The sequence below is a fragment of the Suricata suricatta genome, chromosome 10 (assembly GCF_006229205.1).
Source record: "Suricata suricatta isolate VVHF042 chromosome 10, meerkat_22Aug2017_6uvM2_HiC, whole genome shotgun sequence".
Lineage (NCBI taxonomy): Eukaryota > Metazoa > Chordata > Mammalia > Carnivora > Herpestidae > Suricata > Suricata suricatta.
In genome coordinates this window covers 29,508,143-29,528,020 of record NC_043709.1, presented here as the reverse complement: position 1 = coordinate 29,528,020, position 19,878 = coordinate 29,508,143, and the positions used below count along the sequence as shown (strand labels likewise).

The 19,878-nt window shown below is 40.5% G+C and overlaps 1 long non-coding RNA gene across 1 annotated transcript in view; it reads right to left on the bottom strand.

The window, feature by feature from the left end:
- Window positions 1-13,075, bottom strand: part of LOC115305501 — an 85,796-nt gene extending 72,721 nt beyond the window's left edge. The window contains exons 1-2 of the long non-coding RNA XR_003914811.1: window positions 12,932-13,075; window positions 11,754-11,904 (exon numbers count right to left, since the gene is read on the bottom strand). This is a non-coding gene — a long non-coding RNA (uncharacterized LOC115305501). The remainder of the gene's footprint in view (window positions 1-11,753; window positions 11,905-12,931) is intronic.
- Between the last annotated feature and the right edge of the window lie 6,803 nt (window positions 13,076-19,878).

Here is a 19,878-nt window from a genome sequence, read left to right as displayed (position 1 = left end):
ACTGATAGTTGTAAAAGAATATCCTGCTGACATTTGTATGGTTTTCTGTTGCTCCATAGGAATTTCCTTAAATTCAACTACTTAAAACATCACCCAATTTATTAGATCACACTTATATGTTCAGAAGTCCAGCAAGGCACAGTTGGGTTCTCTTCTCCAAGTATCAGAAGGCTGAAATCAAGGTGTGGGTTGGGTTGAGTTCTTGTCTAAAAACTCTAAGGCAGAATAATCTGCCTTAGTGTTCACATGGTTGTGGGCTAAATTCGTTTCCTCATAGTTGTAGCACTGAGACCACGTTTTCTTCTTGGCTGTCAGCAAGGGGCCTCTCTTACCTCACAGAGGTCAGTCTCAGTTTCTTCTGTTGAAAATCCCTGCTTCTTTGAAGTCAGCAACAGAGAATGCCCTTAACATTAAATCCCTCTAAGCCTTCAATTCTCTCTGACTTCTGCAACCAGCCACAAAAAACTCAGCTTTTAAGGAGGTCATGAGATCTGATTAGTCCAACCCAGATAATCTCCTTATTTTAAGGTAAACTGATAAACACCTTAATGTCATCAGCAAAGTCTCTTTTGCCACGTAACCCAACATTATCACAAAGTAACACTCGGGAACAGAAATTATGGAAGCCATCTTAGAATTCTCACTATCATAAAATCTACTATTAGGAGTTGGTATGAAAAACCATATTTTAAGGCAAAGCCAGGAAGGAATGTAACAACCTCCTAATCACTCTTTCTGGTCTCCATGGGAGAACATGGGTGAAAGAGTGGTTTTGTGGGGGAAGATAATTATTGCCCAATGGCTTCTGGGATAGCCACTAATTTACAGAGACTATTTCAATTCTTCCTAGCCCACCTGTATGATTCAGCGACATTAAGCAAGAAAAGAAGCCCGGTTTGCTGAGTATAAGGTTAAGAAGGAAAAGTACAAAAATGGCACCAGTCATGTGTTCCCCCAATTATCCATTTCTGATCCCAAGAGGGAAGATTCTCATCATCTGGGATTTCTTACTCAATTTAGGCAAAGATAATGGAAAAGGATGATAATGACCATTTCTTCTGGCTCTTTCATCTGTCAATTGAGCTCTTCTTCCCAGATATCTGCATGGCTCACCCCTGCCCTCTATTCATTCAGTTCTCTACTTAAATATCATTTAATCAGAAGGGATTGCTGATCACCCTTAATAAAAAGCAAAATCTCCTATTCACACTCCAGCACTCCCTACTCTGCTTTTTCTCCATGGTCCTTTTTGACAGAAATTGTGTGTGTGTGTGTGTGTGTGTGTGTGTGTGTGTGTGTGTGTGTGATTGTCTTTTTAAGTGGAATAGCAGTACCACAAAGACAAGGACTTTGTTTATTCACTACTGAATCTCTCTCTCTCTCTCTCTCTCTCTCTCTCTCTCTCTCTCTCTCTCTCTCTCTCTCACACACACACACACACACACACACACACACACACACACACAGTGTTTGGCACATATAGGCACCAGTAAATATTTGTTAAGTAGACGAATAAATGCAGGGATGAAGATCAGTTGCTCAGAAGATTGATCTTAGCTAAAGAAAAGTATGTAGGAATCACAGGATAAAAACAGTATTCAAACCATAAGAGTAGATCAATTTTCTCAGGAAGAGAATACAGAGTTAGAAAAGGTTCCTGTGTAAGGAATTCCAACACTTACCAACCTCTAAATGGTGATCTGTAGGAGAAGAGTCTGCAGCAGAGTGAGAAGGGGCAGTTGGAAGCAGCAGCAGCAGAATAGGAGAGTCAGAGAAGCCAAGGGAGGAGGAGGATCGTGAAAGAGGGGTCAAAAGACACAAATGCAACCAAGAGGACAAATAAGACAAGTTCTAGAAAGTCTCCATCAGATTTAGCAACCATAATGCCATTTGTGACCCTTACTGAGAGCAATCTGGGGGAGAGGTGAAGATGAGAGCTGAATTTCCAGGGACTTGAGAATAAACGACAAGAGAGAAGAGATAATAAAAAAAAAAAAGCAGTCAAGGGAAGTAACTAGATGGAGCTGGGCTGAAGAGAGTTGTTTTTCTTGAGATGGTAGAGGCTTGAACAAATTTAAAGGTTGGTGGGAAAGATACAGTAGAGAGGAAGAGGTTTGAGATAAGAGAGAGCAAAAAAATAATCAATACCAGGAGATCTCTGAAGTACAGGAAGGGAGGCTTCCTTTTTCAGGAAGCCTCTTCTGACCTCTCCCTGCCCCTCTTCCTCTCCATCCTCCTCACTACAGCCTGAGTAAAGTGTGTGTAGGTCTATTATCGATCTTATCCAGTGGAATTGCAACTCTGTTTCTGTCACTGTTATGCCACTAGGCCATGAGCTCCATTAGGAAATGGACAACTTCTGATTCACCTTTTTATCCCCAGGACCTAGCACAGATTCTGGTACATAATAAATACTTAACAGATATTTGATGAGAGACTGAGTGAATGAATCAATGAATCAATAAGTGAATCAATGAATGAATTGACAAAGTAGATTTATGGACCAATGGACTCAACACATATGTATTGAATGCCTACTGTAAGCCAGGCTCCACTCTGGACTCTGGTAATTCAGCGGTGAACAAAACAAAGCCCATGAACAAGTGAATTGAGGAAAGACACGAGAATGTCGACAAAAAAAGTAAAAACAAACTTCAAGCAAATGAAACATGAACCAGCACTTCATAAATTCAAGAATGTTGACATTTTAGAAGGGACACCATGCATCTTCACTGCCAATTTTTTTCACATGTGAGGACATAATTTACTTACCATTTATAAGTCTTTCTTCCTCATTTCCTGTTTTTCATGATACTTGTAATCTATGAATCACTTGCTTGAATTTGTCTTTCTCCATAAACTTTCAAAAGTGCATTTCACCAGCTTTCCAATTTTTACCATAAGAAAGACACAGATTCAAGCTTTCATGTTACAGTGGAATTAAAATCTTGACTGTGGCTTATTCCAAGTACCTTCCCAGTCAAGACTCAGTCATCATTGTCTTGTCCTACAGGGATTAAACGGAAAAGATGGGAATGGAGGTGTAAGAACAGCCATTCAGGCATTCCCTTGTAGGACAAACAAGCACTAAAGACAGGGCTTAAAGAGATACTGCTCAAACATTCCCAAATAAGATGTTTGAGTCATTAGTACACATCCAGGAATACCCCAAGTCCCATAGATAGGACGGACTGAGGTATCAACTCATGACAACATTACCATAATGCAAGAAGGCATTCTTATACAAGTGACACAAAAGTTATCCAAACAAAATATAAGCAAACATAGCAGTCACAGTGAAGCATTTAAAAATCCACATCCTGGGGCACCTGGGTGGCTCAGCCAGTTAAGCGTCCTACTTCATCTCAGGTCATGATCTCATGGTTCGTGGGTTCCAGCCCTGCATCTGGCTCTGTGCTGATAGCTCAGAGCCTGGGGCCTGTTTTAAATTTTGTGTCTCCCTCTGTCTCTCTGTCCCTCTCCTACTCATGCTCTGTTTCTCTCTGACTCAATAATAAATCAATTAAAATTAAAAAAAAGAATCCACATCCTAAAGTTTCCTAGATATCAAGTATCTAACACTTGTTTTCTCTTTACTAATTTCCCTTTCTGTGGGTCATATTTGCAAAATTAAGAATTGGATCTTTGGTGGCTCCTTTTACTCTGAAACCCAGTTTCTAATCTTAGTTTGTCCCTTTACTTTTGTCCAGTTATCTCTTCCCCCAGTTATATTACCCAATTTAATAATCACTTCTATATGGATTGCTCCCAATTCTTTGGTCATGAGATCAGAACTTCATTGTAATATTCCAGCCGGATATTTGGATGTTTCTCCAATACCACAACGCAAACATGCTCAAAATCAAACTCATCCTTTTCCTCTACAAAACCAGTTCTTTTACTCAGTTTCCCAGTTTCTATTAATGGTGCCACTGTTCCACTAGGTAAAACTCTCAATCATCATTGACTTCTTCCTTCTTTTATCTCTCCTTTCCATCCATCTTAAATTTCACTGAGAGGGTTTAAAACTCACTTTCAATGTGTCACTCCCATCCATTTTTCTCAACATTCAACTACTTTTGTTCTGCCTCCATTACAGTTCAAGTTCTTGTTTCTTCTCAACTGGATTTTTACAAACACTAATACTAGGGGAAATTTTTTTTCACAACCCTATAGATAGATTTGTATTTAAATTTTGGTTTCATCTCTTCCTGACTTGGTGATTTTGCACAATTTTCCCAAACTCTCTAATTCTCAGTTTGCTCCATTAAATGGCGGTTCATTTCACGAGTAGTTAAAATAATATAAGTTAAAGTGCCTAACAAATAATGCTCAAAGGATCAATGTCTCTTCCCCTAAGAAAGTGTTCTGATCATGTCCTTTCTGTACTTATACACCTCTAATGACTCTTTTTCCACAAAAACCTGACCCAGCTATTTAGTTGCCCTTTACAATATCACCAAAACTACTTTCCCAGTTTTCATCTTCCAGCTGGGCATCTCCATCTTCCCCAGACATACCCATGTTTTTACCATGTTCATCTTTCCATCTGATATGATTTTCCTTTGTATCTCCACCAATCGAAATTTTACATGTTTTTTATTTTTATTTAAATTTTTTTTAATGTTTACTTATTTTTGAGAGAGAGAGAGCTCACATAAACAGGGGAAGGGCAGAGAGAGGGGGAGATGCAGGATCTGAAGCAGACTCCAGTTCCAAGCTGTCAGCACAGAGCCCTACACAGGGCTCGAATTCATGAACTGTGAGATCCTGACCTGAGCCGAAGTCAAATACTTAACTGACTGAGCCACCCAGGCACCCTGTCCTTTAAAAGAGAACTCAAATGCCACCCTCCCCATGAGCCTTAATTCTGACATCAAAATATGTGTTCTGCTTTTGAACCCCCACTTCACTTCCTTAATATCTATATTATGGAATTTATCCTATTTTGCTTTATATTATGTTCACAAGCATCTTTGTTTTATTCTAAGTAGAGGACTATAAACTAACTTTTTATTCATTTATAAAGCTTAGTACTTTTCACTTATTTGATACTCAGAAAATGAGCTGAATAGGCTTTAAGAAAATATGTCCCTCAGGGGCGCCTGGGTGACTCAGTCAGTTGAGCATCCAACTTTGGCTCAGGTAATGATCTCCTGGGTTCGTGAGTTGAAGCCACATCAGGATCTCTGCTGTCAGTGCAGAGCCCACTTCAGATCCTCCGTTCCCCCCTCTCTCTGCCCATCCTCCACTTGTGCTCTCTCTCAAAAGAAATAAACCAAAAGAAAAAAAAAAGAAAGAAAAATGCCCTCCAAGAGTAGCATTTATCTGTTAGAATACAAAGTCAACGAAGACAATCACTTTTGACTAATTTAATCAATGATATACCTGAGTACCTAGAAATGTGCTTGAAATGTACTGACTACCCAAAAACTATCAAATGACTATAATCTAAGATTATCCTTTGAGCCAAGAAAAAATCCCATATAATCCAATTTTTTAAAGCTATGCCAATTAGAAATGCTCACGCTCTGCAGAGTTTCATCATCCCCTATCAGGGACATCATATCATGTATGATTGACAGGAAATGGGCACCGGGTGCCCATCCAGAAAGAGCACACAAAGAAGAAAGCCTGAACCACATGCCCCCAGGGGGCCTTGACCAAACAGGCTTCTTAACAGCCGCCTGATATGCTCCAATTGCCCAATATGCACCTTTCTATCTGGCTTAGACACCAGGACTGCAACTTGGCAGGAGCATAAATTAAAGCCCGAGAGAACAATCACAGGAACGCTGGCCTCTTAAGTCAAGGCCAGCCAGCGGTATGATTCAGGCCCTGATGTCGCTTCCCTCTGCTTCAGTCAGAATCCTGAGAGGGATCACTTGCCAGCCCAGAGTCAGAAAAACACTGCTCAGTTGCTGGCCAGACTCCTAGGTATGCCAGAGACTCCATTTTGCTAACACTGACAAAGCCTTAAGCTGTGCCTATAGATCTACCCGGTTCTGCTCCCGGCTGTGTTAAACTGAGACCACAGAGGAAGTGGGGGGAGCAAAACCTTCAAAAATAAGGCAGCTCCAGTTCTGAGTGCTGAGTAGCAGGGCAGCTGTGGACACAGTAGGACCCTCCCTGGCTGCAGATTCCTTATCTCTAAAATAACACCTACCTTACAGCATCATTGTAAGGATGAACGGTAATATATGTAAAGCACCAGGCTCCTAGCATTGGCTGTTGGTGTTATTACTATTATTACATGAGAGAATTAAAGAAAGTAACCACAGAGATTAAGACAGCATTGCTAACACAATCCTAAGAATTCAGCTTCACTAATTCCTTAGAATATGTCTCATTTGTCCCTCTCATAACGACACATTTCCAGGAAAGTAACCGAGTGTCAATACTAAGCATTCTAAAACCCACTAACAATGAAAACTTTCAAATGAATTTCAGGAACTTACCCCTGGCAGAAAGTTCATTAGCTTGCCCTCATTTTCCCTCATCCTCTGAACCTCAAGGCTCTTACTGAATGGTCTCTTTGAGGTCCCCATGCCTAAGTCACAGCCACTTTGCTCTTCTCAGTAGTTTGTCCATATCACCCCCTCCAACCACCACCAACACACACACACACACACACACACACAGAGTCATGCTGACTGCTCCCCAGCACTAACTCAAACCCCTTCTTCCCTCATTCCTGTGGCTACCAGGCCCCAGAGAAGGGAAGGGCTGTAAAAGGGACTTTTTCTTTCCCCACAGCAGCCATCCTCTGACAAAATGCCAACAAACTTGGCAATCACAGCGACTGCACACTAAGCACCTGCCACTCACTGTTCTCACTCTTTAGGTAAGTAAAGTCCCTGGTCCAATTGCATCTGAAATACATACTTTCTAAAGTTTACCTTGTATTCTGTATCTTATGCAGACCCTGAGTACATAAATCACATAGATTACTAAATGCTCCATTCCCCTGTTGGATCCTTCAGTGTTGGGCATGTTTTCTTCCAGAAAGTTCCAGGATCTCTGCTGTCAGTGCAGAGCCCACTTCAGATCCTCCATTCCCTGCTCTCTCTGCCCCTCCTCCACTTGTGCTCTCTCTCAAAATAAACCAAAAAAAAAAAAAAAGAAAGAAAGAAAAATGTCCTCTAAGAGTAGCATTTACTGTTAGAATACAAAGTCAATGAAGGCAATCACTTTTGACTAAGTTAGTTAATGATACACCTGAGTACCTAGAACTGTAGCACTTTGGGTGATGTAGTCACAGCTGAATTGTCTGATTTTCTTCAGAGTTTCTTGTCTGATTCTATGATACCAAGACCAACACTAATTCTGCAATATTCTCCCCAATAGCTCTGGAAGGCAACATCTTAGCTTTTCAACTTGTAGTTAAAGTCTAATGGAATTGGCTTCTGGAAACTAAAACTGAAATGGAGGAATTGGTTGGCACGTGGCTTACCCAACACGTCCTATAGCATCTGCCTTATTTTGCTCATTCCCAGCTTTCATGGAAATTCCTCAAAGTTGCCAAATCTCAATCAGTCACTTTGTCTCTTCCTTGCTGCAACCCCCTAGGGCCCACATCATTTCTCATCGGTTTGTTGCAGGCACCTCCTAACGCCAGAGTCTGTCTCTAGGCCAATCCTGCTTCAACCCATTTCTCTCTCATACCATCTTCTTAGTAGAGTGATTGTTCTGGGCACCAGCTCTTCCCAAATTATTACATTACTTACAAGCTCTTAATGGCTCCTGTTCCCACACAGAATTCAAACTCCCATGACTGGTAAATGGAGCCCTCTGTGATCTCATCCTCAGCTCTTGCCATAGGCTTCCTGTGTTCTATGCTGACTGTCAAACACACCCCACTGTTTCCTGTCTTCTTCCCTCCTAGGCAGTTGTCTGCCTAGAAGAGGAACATCTTTCCTCACCTACCTTCCAGCCTGGAAAGCTCTGAGCCCTCTTTCAAGAATCTTCTCAAGCCTGACCTCATCAGCTAGAGTTGCCATCTTCCTCCTTTCTGCTTCTACTCTTGCTCATTCTCTTATTTGTGCTATTGTATCTGTCCCACTGAATGGGTTTTGTTTGTTTCTGCCTTCTACTACTGGCCTATGGGCTCTTTGATAAGAACCATGTCTCATTTATGTTTTCTTCCTTCGTGCTACCCAAAATTTCCAGCATATAGAGGTGCTCTATAAACATGTATTATGTGGACCTTATCTGACTCTTTTATGGAACAAGAATCTGTCCAAAAGTGACGTCAGCTTGAAAAGACCAATATTGAAAGATTTCTCCCTACATTAATTGGTTGGAGTATCACTTCATATTCCAGGAACATCTGAAATATATTTTTTTTAATATTTTTTTCTTAGAAAGTCATCTCATTTTGCCAGTTTGAACAAGCCTAGAAATTTTGGTGTTTGTTTTGAAACTGGAAAGTGCTTCAAGAAGCACTTTATGCACTTGGACAAGGTTGAGAAGAGACCCACAGAGATGATTAAAGGCTGGAAAACAGACTAAGAGACCTGGAAGGGAAAACTAAAGGCAATTTAGTAATCGACGTCACGCATGTGAAAGGCTGTTATTACAGAGGGTAACAAGCCTATGATGTCCATACCCTCAAAGGGGAAAGCAACAGGAAATGAGGTGAGCTTCAGCAAAGGCTTGGGTTAGATAGGGAGAAACTTTCTGGAAGAAAACATGCCCAACACTGAAGGATCCAACAGAAATGACACCTTAGGCTTTCCTTCCTCAGATATATAGAAACAAAAGAAATATTTCCAACTGTCTGGAAAGCTCCATGTGCAAAACTACACTCAGGGATGGAATTACTGTTAACCCTAGACCAACTCAGCATTTGAGGCACTGACCACCCCCGCAAGCAGTCACAAATCCACACATAACTTTTGACTCCCATAGAAACTTAACTACTAACAGTCTACAGTTGACTGGAAACCTTACTGATAACATATACAGTTAGTTAACACATACTCTGTATTATATGTATTATATACCATATTCTTACAATAAAATAAGCCAAAGAAGAGAAAATGTCATTAAGGAAATCATAAGGAAATGAAAATCCATTTATAGAACTCTACTGTGTTTATCAAAATAAATCCATGTATATCTAGGCCTGTGCACTTCAAACCTGTGTTGTTCCAGAGTTAACTGAATACAATTTTAAAGGACAATATCCAGACGGTACATAGACTTTTGGCACTCAGAGCACACTTGGTCTGACAGAGTCCTTCCAGCTTTAAAAGTTTGGACAAAGGATCACAGAGGAACTGAACTCAAGGGTTACATTTCACTAAGCATTTACTAAGCCCCTTCTCCAGGCCAGCCCTATGTTAGGTACCATCATAATGACTAAGGCATAGCTTATTCCAATAAAGGAGAGAGCTGACTGTCTCCTATCCTTGCCAGGCCTCAGCTCTTAGCGTCAGTCTGTCTCACACCACACACACACACACACACACACACACACACACACACACACTACACAGCAACCCCCAAAGCTCCTTGCATTTCTTCTGACTATACCTGCTTTAGCTGCTTTAACCTCTGAGTCTTTACATATGCTATTTCCTCTCTCACTTCCTCACTTAGGAAACCCCTTCCTGTCCTTAAAGACATAGTTCAGGTGTTAATGTTTTGTCAGAGCTACTACTCCTGTCACTCCCACTCCAGATCATGATACTGCTTCATGATTTCTGGCTGCAGGCATTAAAAACTGACTTGAAGAGGGGTGCCTGGGTGGTGCAGTCAGTTAAGCATCTAACTCTTGATCTTAGCTCAGGTCATGATCTCACACATTGTGAGTTCTGGCCCTCCATTGGGCTCTGCACTAATGGTGCAGAGCCTACTTGGGACTCTGTATCTCCTCTCTGCCCCTTCCCCACTTGTGCTCTCTCCTCCTCTCTCAAAATAAATAAAAAGTTAAAAAAATAAAAAACAAAAAAAAGTCTAATAAAAAAGAACTTCCTGGAGGTACATCAGGGGCTCAACAGTAGTTGGAGCAGCAGGGTTGGAAGTGCCCAAAACCCAAGGGAGTTAAAGGCAAGAAGCAAGGGACACATTTGCCTCATAGCCAAGAATCAGAGAAAATATTCCCTCCAACCTAGTGTCAAAGTCTCAGAAGAAGGCCTGAATGGCCAACCTTAGGTTCCATGACTGGCCTGACCAGCCTGTGGTGACATTGGAAATTTTTCTCCCACTAATATTCACAAATTCCCCCAGAAGAAATTGGAATATAGTGGAGGAGGAAGTGCACCTCTGAACTTGTGCTGAACACCTCTCTCACACTCATCACACTGCAGTTCAGTCCTTATTTGTCCTGCTTGTGTTCGTAGTAAGACTGTATTTTCATCCCTATGTTGTACTGTTGGGTACATAGTCAGTGATCAATAGCCTCTTAGAGACCAGACTCCTGATTCATATTTGTTTGAGATATGTGAATGTCAAGATAGTATTCATCCCTTTGCCTGCCAACTCCAAGTTTGGTCATTTTTTTTACTATATCATAACATTAGCAGGGATGATGTAGTCACCTTTAACCCAGTCATAAGTTTCTTAACCTAAAGAGAACATTGTTTGTTTTCATAACAAATTGATATCACTATCCTAAGTCTTGGTTATGGCGGACCAAAAAAAAGGTCTCAAAATATTCACAGAATTGAAGCCCACAATGGGCAAACAGAGTTTTAAGCATCCTTTTATCTCTAAGCCAAACTAAGCATCCAACAAACTTCTCAGACAATGCTACACACAGACTTTGATTTTTCCTTATAGGAAAAGAATAATAAAAATAGTACCATAAGGTTGAAAATAAGTTTTAAACATAATAAGTGATTATAATAAAATAATACATGAGTCTTTCCATAGTCATCATCAGTCAGAAAAGAGTGACTGGCTTGGTAAATCCATTTCAGTACCACCAGGGCTCATTAAATATGTCTATATCCCTTCAAGCCTGTGACTTTGCATGGTTTGTTTAATCCAATTTAAATTTCATTCTGAATCATATTTGGCCCTGTACTGAATATTGCTTTCAGTGAGATGAGTAAATACACACCTTATTCAAGAGAAATAAGTCTTTGGGAATTCATTGGCAGCATTTCAAAAGTTCTGGATTTAGACCTTATAGATGACTAAGAGGTAAGTTGATATTTTCTTGGAGAAATTAACTTTGGACTCCAAACTTCTACATTTATATATAAATATGTTCAGGAATTAGGTTCTGGGTGCTTCTTCAATAGAAATTTTCACATGAAGCTTTTATATTATCTACATTTTCTGTATCGCTAAAAAAGGCAAGTCATATAACAAGAATTCTGCATATTCAATAGGCTGGATTACATTCAGGAGTCTGGAGAAATAATGTTTGCTAGTATTAAGCAACAAGATATTAGCCAGAATGTTACATGGATTCCATTTTTTAAGGTTTTGTTAAACCAGATATATTTTAAATTTGAATTTAAGTTCCAAGTAGTATATGGTAATAATTTGTGCATGTTTATACCATGACTGCCCTCTTTCCATCCCATAGAATTCCACTTGAAAATCATTAAAAAGGCAGAAATGTTAGGACTCATTGATCAAAATCTGGATTTACAGGTTAGCTGTCTTCTGGATATGAAAGATTGAAAGAAACTATCACCTACTCTGAAAGTATTTGGACCCTGCTTCCGTTGATGGGAAGCTCTGACGGTAGACCAGTCTGGTGACACTGAATTGTTTTCACTGCAGCTGTGGGTTACCTGTGGTTTCAATGGACTACTGTGTATGCTTTGTTTACTTTATCCCTTCTTCCTGTTGGAGAAACAGCTGGAGAACAGACATCCTGCTGTTCAGAGCCTCAGGCCTTGGAATATTAACAGGAAGCCACAATAAGCATCTTCATTACTTCACCTGTGGCATAAACGGCAGAGAGAATGGAGCCTGTCAGGAGGAACTGATTTAAAACAGAATGAGGCAGTTTGCAGACCATATGTCCCAACATCCAAGTAACTGCCACTGGCCTCATAAATTGGCTTCCTTCATGTAGAATTCAACAAGGGGGAGAGAAAAGTCAGCTTCCTATCGAAAGAAATAAAGGCAGGCCTCAGTAGCCTGTGGCAATAAATGGAATAAAATATTTGGTGCATTAGACCAAGAAGTTGTATCACATAATTTCTGGCAGTTGCTTTTAGCTTTTAACAAAAGGTGTGGGGGTGGGTGCTAGGGCTGTGTGGATGACAGGGGAAGAAACTAGCAGCCTTACAAGATACTTTCATGTGTTTTCCATCATGTATAATTACTCATCCTAAGGCAAGATGGATATTGCAAAATCATCATTCCAAACATCTTCCCAGGTTACTGAGGGGGGTATGTGTTGGGGGGTACAGAATGGAGGAGGAGTGAATAAAAAGCATCAGTGTCATTGTTTCCCAAGTTAAGAAACCAGGACAGAGAGATTAAATGATCTGTGTAAATTTATGTAATATTCACATCAAGAAGGTCAGAAATATTCCTGGAGGTAGAACTGTCTGGCACAGGTTCATCTTCCCCTCTTGTATATTGAGACTATAAAAAATTGTCCTAGAAAAAAGTATTTTTCCTTTAAACATAAAACATCAAGCTACTGGAGGTGGCTGGGGGGCTCAGTTGGTTGAGTGGGCCAACTTTTGGCTTAGGTCAAGATCTCTTGGTTTATGAGTTCGAGTCCCGTATGGGACTTGATGCTGACAGTGTGAAGCCTACTTCAGATTCTCTGTCTCCCTGCTTGTGCTCTCTCTCTCCCCCAGATAAACAACTAAAAAGTCATAATAAAAAAAATGAGCTATTGAACAGAAAGACAAAAAAAAGGACCATAATCTTGACACTTACTGGTGAGCACACCCTGGAGCCTTCATCCTACCGTACCTAGTAAATACTTATATACCAGTGGGCTACTTACTTTCTTAGAGCCTTGTCATCCATTCATCCTACCAACTTTGCTAAACTGCACTTAAAAAACAGGATGCAGCAGCACAAACACAGAAGGCTGCCCTCAGAACCAGGATTCTAAAAATCCATCATACCAGAGCGCCCAGCTGGCTCAGTTGGGTAAGCCCCTGATTCTTGATTTCAGCTCAGGTCATGATCTCATGGTTTATGAGCTGAAGCCCCGCATCATGCACTGTGTGCTGACAGTGCAGAGCCTGCTTGGGAGTCTCTTCCTCCTTCTCTCTCTCAGCCCCTCCCCTACTCGCTCGCTCTCTTTCTCTCTCTCTCTCTCAAAAATAAACAATTTTAAAAAACATACTTTTATAAAAATCCACCATATCATGTAATCACTCTGAGCCCACGAATCAGAGAGACTGTCCACAGCCCAACTATCTCACTTTTGGTTCCATGAACTTGGATAAGTTGCTGGAGGTTCCTGAATATAAGGAAATTCTCCATTTTCCAAGGAAGTTTGAAAACTTCTCCTACCTACTAGGGGTATGTAACTTTTAGGAATATAGATGAAATAACCAAATGTGTACTTACAGTGTTTCATTTATTAATTTAGTCACATACAAACATAAAATCATGGACATATCAGTTGAGAATTTTCTTCAAATTCTTAATATGCAGCATTGAATTTTTTTAATTTTTTATGTTTTTTATTTATTTTTCAGAGACAGAGAGAGACCGTGTGAGCAGGGGAGAGTCAGAAAGAGAGGGATATACAGAATCTGAAGCAGGTTCCAGGCTCTGAGCTCTCAGCACAGAGCCCAATGCTAGGCTCGAACCCACAAACCGTGAGATCATGACCTGAGTTGAAGCCCAATGTTTAACCGACAGAGTCACTCAGGCGCCCCATTAATATGTAGCATTGACATCAGTGCTACATGACATCGTCTTCATCTTCATCTCCCAGTGGGTTGATTGATGCTGTCGTTGGGACACTGTTGCCCAAACCACAATTACCTATTCACATCACATTAAAACAACGGCTTTGTTCATTCATCCTGTAGGTGAATATTGGTGCTGCTGTGTTCATTTAATGCAACATAATAACTGATAACTTGCTTTCAAAAGACCTCTTTTGAAAGGCTCTTTAGGATGACATCCAACCCTTGCAATTGTGAAGTCATGACTCCGCCCCACCCATCCCCAGAATAATGAATAAATCTTTGTCATTTATTTTTACATCCTTTTTTAGGCATTATGAAGATAATTTCTGTCAACTTTCAATACAAACTTTCTGAGGTTATCTCAGGCTTTGGTGCCTTTAAAAAAAATTGAAGTCACAGAATTCAAGAGACTTTAGAAAGATTGAACTGAAGCTGATCCTTTCCTTTCTGAGGGATAGGATTGGAAAACGATCTCATCTTATATTCTAGCCTATAAAGTACTTAATTTCACTAAGCACTGTTTCCTCCAATGTAGAACAGAGCTAATAATAGTACATTGTTCACAGAATGGTGGTGGAGGATGAAATAAGGCAATGTACTACCATGACATACAGCATAGGGCCGTGAATCGATAAAGTAACCAACATGAATGGCTACAGCCCCAGTCTGGAGTTCTACAAACACAACTGCAAAGCCCACAAAGATCCAAGATGAAGCAGATGAAGACAGACTAAAGGAACTGGATTATTATTCCAAAGAGTGAGAAAAAAAAGTAATGTAACAAATTCCTAAAATAGAAACGAGTGTTACACAAAGAATAAGTATTTCTCCTCTTCTTTCTTGCTCAGTAAGGAATGGTACACATCCAAATGACAGCATAAAGGACTTGTGTCATAGAGAAGGAAGGATTTGTATTTAGTGAAAATTGTGAAAAAAAATGGATCCTTTTCTATTAGAAACTATGAGGGATTTTTAAAACCAGGGATCATTTTGGTATAGTTCTAGCTAAATGGCGGTGTTCTTGAAGAATGCTATTTCAAGGTCCTGATTAATCCTGTATTTAGGAATGTAGCATGAGTAATAGAGCATGTAAGCCAGGGCAGTCAGGGGAGACTAATGAGATGCCATTTTCCTGTTGACCACCTTGGGTATCAAGCATATTTCTTTCTTGGTGACTCTCATCAGGAGATTTCTTTCCTTCCACAGATTGCTATCACTATTTAATAGTAAAAACATAAACCTTGGAATTCTGTAGCCCTGAGTTCAAACCTCAGCTTTTCTTCTTACTGTGTAACTTTGAGCAAGCTTCTTAAACCCTTTGATGGTATGTCTCATTATCTGAAGACAGTGCATAAAGGGAATGCAATGAGACGTCTGTGAGATGGCGAAATCCTGCATCTGGCATACCAAAGGCCATGTTGATTTTCTTCTCCTCCAAACTGTGCTTCTGACTGTAATCCAGTTGTCAGAAGCTGAAGTCAGCTGAGACCCTTACTGCTGGGGGAGACATGCTCTTCGATACCTAAAAAAGCTGCATCATGGCCTAGTTTCATTTTAGGTGACAAATTCCTCAGAGAAGGAACTGGACAGAGGTAAACAAACTTAGGCTCAGTCAGTGGCTTCTAAGTTTTCCCATTCAACTGCTGTGCTAAAAATTGTTCTGCTGTCTCCATGTACTCTCGAAGGAAGCCCCATTGTATTCACTAGGAATTCACAAGAATTTCTTATAGTTGCTACAAACGTTCCTCCACCTTCTCTTCATCCAGGTATGAATAGATTGGAATAGTTTTAAACACTCCAGCAAGGCACACTAATTAGGGCAAAGCTTAACTGACATAACCAAATACAATGACATACATGAGACATAAAAAAGAGAGAGAAAGAAATAAAAACAAAGAAACAGATTTTTTTAAGTTTTATTTATTTATATGAGAGGAAGGAGAAAGAGAGAGAGAGAGCAAGCAAGTGGGAGAGGGCAGAGAAAGAGAGGAGAGAGAGAGAGAGAGAGAGAGAGAGAATTTCAAGCAGGCTCTGCAAAACCTGGTGCAGAGCCTGATGCAAGGCTCGATGCAGGGCTTGATACAGGGCTCGAACTCACAAGCCAGGAGATCATGACCTGAGCCAAAGTCAGTCACTGAAAGGACCGAGCCACCCAGGTGCCCCAGGAAACAGACTCTTAACTATGGAAAATAAACTGATGGTTAGTTGCCAGAGGGGAGATGGATGGGGAGATGGGGGAAATTAGGGATGAGGATTAAAGAGTACACTTATCATGATGATGAATAATAATGATAGATAGATAGATGATAAGACAGAAAATATTTCTTTCTCACATAGAAGTTCAGAGGCAAGTTCTGCAGGGCTCAAAGGACAGTTTTGCCACCCTCAAGACACAGCTTCAGTCTCTGGACCCTAGGCAACTTCCACGCAGGGAGAAGAGCAGCTCAGGGGGCACACCACATACCTTTTCTAGTTGCTTCTCTCACAAGTCACACATACTTCAGATCACAACCCATTGACCAAAATTTAGTCATGTGGCCACACCAGCTGCAAGGGAGACTGGGAAAGGCAGCCTCATGTTGGGGAAATCATGCACCCAGTAAAATCTCAGCAGGGGAGGGATAGTGAATATGGGAACAAGGCGATTAGCAATGTATGCTTCATAATTAAGGAGGGAAAGCTGTCTGGATAATTTAACTCTTCATTAGAAGACCATCTAAATTTTGGAAGTACAGACAATCTACCTTTTCATCTGAAGCTCGTACCAGTGATGAATAAAGTCAATGAGTAAAGACCCTAGCAACATAAATGGAGACAGTTAGTATAAACCTTTTTGTTTATATAACAGAAACTTGAGTCATCGAGTCTTCCTGAGGCCAAGCTACATCTGGGAAAATCTGAATATGCTGACCCAGAAAAGAGTTGGAGAAAAGAGCTGTGTTGGAATAATGACAGCACTTAGCCTCAATCTTTTAAAAATTCAAAAGTTATAGGGAGGGCCCCCTGAACAAGCCTGGGCTAGCCTAGGAACTCCAAAAGAAGAAAGAGCCCCACTCTGACACAGAGTTTATGGTTTATGAAACACCAGGTGAGATGAAGCGACAACACCCCCCATTTGACTGTGAGAAAGTATCTCTTGGGCCAAAGAATAGTAATTCCGATTTGCAGTCAAGAATGGGTTTACCAGATGCCGTTTTTGCAAAATCTTATGAAAAACTTTTGGAAACAACTTGAGAGATTTTAATGTGCTACTTGATTTCATTGTCTGAGCTGCACATTTATTTCACTCCTACAGAAAATTCAGAATATTTTATCCTTAAGTGCTTGTCCATTAACTTTTTTCAAAAGACTTTGTCTTAATCACATGAGGGTTTTCCTAACAATTGGCTCTCTTCTCTGACTACTCACCTCCATACTTTGCAAATGGGGAGTTTTTCCCATTTTTTTCCAACAAAAACAAGACAATACACAGGAATCTTTAGATCTTTCAAGAATAAAGAGGAAAACCTCCAAAACACAAGCAAACCAAAGATCAGTCCCAATCACTTGTTTAAAATCAATACAACTAAGAGGAAGTATATCCCTTAAACTGCTCAATAGAGGAACTGGAGAACTTGCCATAAAAGTAAAATAAACAATCACTACCAGTTTTTAAATTCTTAGGTAGAAAATAAACATAATTTTCTGATGAAAATCTTGGACTAAGAAGCCAGCAAATTCCGTCTGGGTCCCAGATCAGCCAGTAGGTAACTGTGAACTTTGGCAAATTCCATAATGTCTTTAGACTTCAAATTTCTAATTTGTAAAATCAGGAAGTTGAAAGATATTTCTAAAGTCTTTTCTAATTTTAATAGTCCATTAGTTTATGAAACTGCCAGTTACTGAATTTTTTAAAAATTCCAACATCACAAATGTCACAGAATCATATTTTTTTCTCCTACTTCACACATGAATTTAGTGAATGATAAATTCCCCCCAGCAGTTAGGGGGAAATCCAGATTTGGAAGCCATCTTGTAAAGCTAAAAGAAAAAAGAAAAAAGAGTTAAAAGGACTGAACTGTCTTTTAAAAAGCTATCTAGCTTTTAGAGATGCGTGTGTCACTTTATTGATTCTTTGTGCCAAAAGGGCATTTGGATCTCTTTTCCAACTTGGATTATTTGGATCCCTCCAAGTTTGGATTATTTATGATTCACATCTTCCTGCCAGTAAAATGCTTATAGCAGGTGAGCTCCCCATTAACATTAGTTTCAAAGGATTAAAGCTAATTATGGCATTGGTCTTGAATACACTTATGCTAACTAAAACTTGCCTTGGAATGACATTGCAGTGAATCCCTGACTCCAGTCTCATCTCCTCCACTGTCAGTCCATCCATGTTCCCCATTGCCCCCAGGGTCCTTCCCAAACTACAGGTGACAGTGCTTTGGCAACCCCACAAGCTCCACCACGTGGAAAGCAGGCTACGCCATGATCACTGCACTCCTCCATGGCTTTGCAACCAACCTAAAGAGTTGGTCCCAGGGCCTCTTTGTGGCGAGAAGGAAACATTAGTGCGAATTCTCAGTAGGCCTCCCCTCTAGGCAGATGTAGTTACAGAGGCCAGATTCAGAAAGTGGAAGGGAATGTTATGCAAAGAGAAAGGTGCAGCCTGCTCTGAAGGGGGAGCAGACCTACCTTAGATATGCGCTGGATGTCAGAACAGATGCTATGCAGGTGAACCAACTGGCCAGGACTCTTCCCTCCCTCTCCTCCCTCCCCCCTTCCCTTATTGCCTTCTTTGCAAATCCTGACCATCTCTAAGCATTGACTAAAGTCTCACCTTCTTTGGGAAGCCTTCACCGTCTTCTCTAGAGGAGAAGTTTTCTCCTCTGTGAGCCCACAGGAGTTCCTGTCAATGCACCCCATTCTGTTGTCACCAAATCCCCATTGTACCCCTTAATTTCTGCCTATTAGGACTATTGGTTTGCTTGCTGTTTCTCTGCAGCAAACCAAAATCTCCTTACGGGTAAAAAAGTCACAGTCATCTCTACCTGGAGTGCCTAGGATGAGGTCTGTTCACTTGAAGCACTTAGTAAATGCCTATTTAAAGGCAACTTTCCCTTGTCAGTGTTCAAGCACTTACAGCGTCTAAAATCTATATAACCCAACAACTCAACAGTAGCATCAAGTGTTGGCTTATGTCCTAAATATGTCAAGTATCCACCCCATCTTTCTTCTCAAAGCAAGAAAGTGGATTAATAATTTATATCATTTCTTTTTGAGTTGGGATGAATGTTTCCTCTTCTAATTAAAAATTTCAGAAGTACAAGGTATAAAATCATTTCCAAATGCTGTTTTGTACTCTTTCTCTGAGAACTTCCCTGCTTCCACCACCTCAAAAAACTCAATCTTTTTCCCCCAAAATGTAAATCAGCCAAATTCTAAAATGAAGAACTGATCCTTATTTACTAAGAAAAGTGTAGTCCTTTACACAGGAATGGAAATTCCCTATTTTCAGAGACTCGCAAACTAAATGGACACAAATCGTCTGCTATCCTTTAGTAGGAACCAAGGCAGCCACCAAATATGTTAGATAGTGAGGCTTACCTCAGAGTTTCTCAGCCATGACACCAGTGACACTTTGGGCCAGATAATTCTTACCTGGGTGTCAGTCTGTGCATCATGGGCTGCTTAGCAGTATCCTGACCTCTACCCACGTGATGCCACTTGATGCTGTTATAACAGCCTCCCAGTTACATCACTAAACACCCCATGGGAGGCAAAACTGCCTCCACTGAAGAACTACTGCTCTTAGGGGACGCCTGGGTGGTTCAGTCATTGAGGCTCCGACTTCAGCTCAGATCATGATCTCACGGTTTGTGAGTTCAAGCCCCACATCGAGCTCTGTGCTGACAGCTCAGAGCCTGGAGCCTGATTCAGATTCTGTGTCTCCTTCTGTCTCTGCCCCTCCCTCATTTGTGCTCTCTCAAAAATAAATAAACATTTGAAAAAGTTATTTAAACAAAAAAGAACTACTGCTCTT